The sequence below is a fragment of the Rutidosis leptorrhynchoides genome, chromosome 2 (assembly GCF_046630445.1).
Source record: "Rutidosis leptorrhynchoides isolate AG116_Rl617_1_P2 chromosome 2, CSIRO_AGI_Rlap_v1, whole genome shotgun sequence".
In the NCBI taxonomy this organism is placed as follows: Eukaryota; Viridiplantae; Streptophyta; class Magnoliopsida; order Asterales; family Asteraceae; genus Rutidosis; species Rutidosis leptorrhynchoides.
The window spans coordinates 156,532,879-156,534,325 of record NC_092334.1 but is presented as its reverse complement, the minus strand read 5'-3'; positions in this window follow the sequence as shown (position 1 = coordinate 156,534,325).

Sequence of the window (1,447 nt, the reverse complement as noted above, 5' to 3'; positions counted from 1 at the left end):
TGTTAACCCAATGTTTATAATATCAAATGAGATTTTAAATTATTATATTATCATGATATTATCATGTATGAATATCTCTTAATATGATATATATACATTAAATGTCTTTACAACGATAATCGTTACATATATGTCTCGTTTAAAAATCATTAAGTTAGTAGTCTTGTTTTTACATATGTAGTTCATTGTTAATATACTTAATGATATGTTTACTTATCATAGTATCATGTTAACTATATATATATATCCATATATATGTCATCATATAGTTTTTACAAGTTTTAACGTTCGTGAATCACCGGTCAACTTGGGTAGTCAATTGTCTATATGAAACATATTTCAATTAATCAAGTCATAACAAGTTTGATTGCTTAACATGTTGGAAACATTTAATCATGTAAATATCAATCTCAATTAATATATATAAACATGGAAAAGTTCGGGTCACTACATTGTTGAAGTAACCCGGACGGTCTTTGGTGTTCGGCTTTGACTTTGAAACATGTCAAACACTTGGCAACATAAGTAGCTACGTCCCTTTTGATGTTCGGCCACCAATATTGTTCTTTAAGGTCGTGGTACATCTTATTGGCACCGGGGTGAATTGAGTATCATGACTTATGGGCTTCATCTAAAATAAGGCTTCGCAAGTCCCCATAACTAGGCACCTAAATTCTTCCGGCGAAATATCGGAGTCCGGTTTCTTTAGTTTCAAATCGAGAGACGAGAATGTTCAAGAGCTCGTGTGAAATGTTTTCATCCTTGAGAGCCTCATCTTGGGCCACCCAAATTTGGCTATTAAGGTTTGTGTGAATGGTGATGTTTAAAGCTTGGACACGAAGAGGCACCGCTCTTTCCTTTCGACTTAAGGCATCGGCTACTACGTTTGCCTTCCCGGGATGGTAACGAAGCTCACAATCATAATCGTTTAAAGTTTCAATCCACCGTCGTTGTCTCATGTTTAGTTGCTTTTGATCAAAGATGTGTTGGAGGATTTTGTGATCTGTGAAGATAGTACTCTTGGTTCCATAAAGATAGTGTCTCCACATTTTAAGTGCGAAGACAACGGCTCCGAGTTTGAGATCATGTGTCGTGTAGTTTCGTTCATGAATTTTGAGTTGTCGAGAGGCATAAGCAATGACTTTCTTTCGTTGCATCAATACACACCCAAAACTATGTTTCGAGGCATCGCAGTATACAACAAAATCGTCATTGCCTTCGGGAAGTGACAAGATAGGAGCGGTGGTTAGCTTTGTTTTCAAGATTTGAAATGCGGATTCTTGTTCGGTCGCCCAAACGAATTTCTTTCCCTTGTGAGTTAACGCGGTTAGAGGACGAGCAACCAAAGAGAAATCCGTGATGAATCTACGATAGTATCCGGCGAGACCCAAGAATTGACGAATGTGAGTAGGAGTAGTAGGAGTCTCCCATTTACTAATGGCTTCGA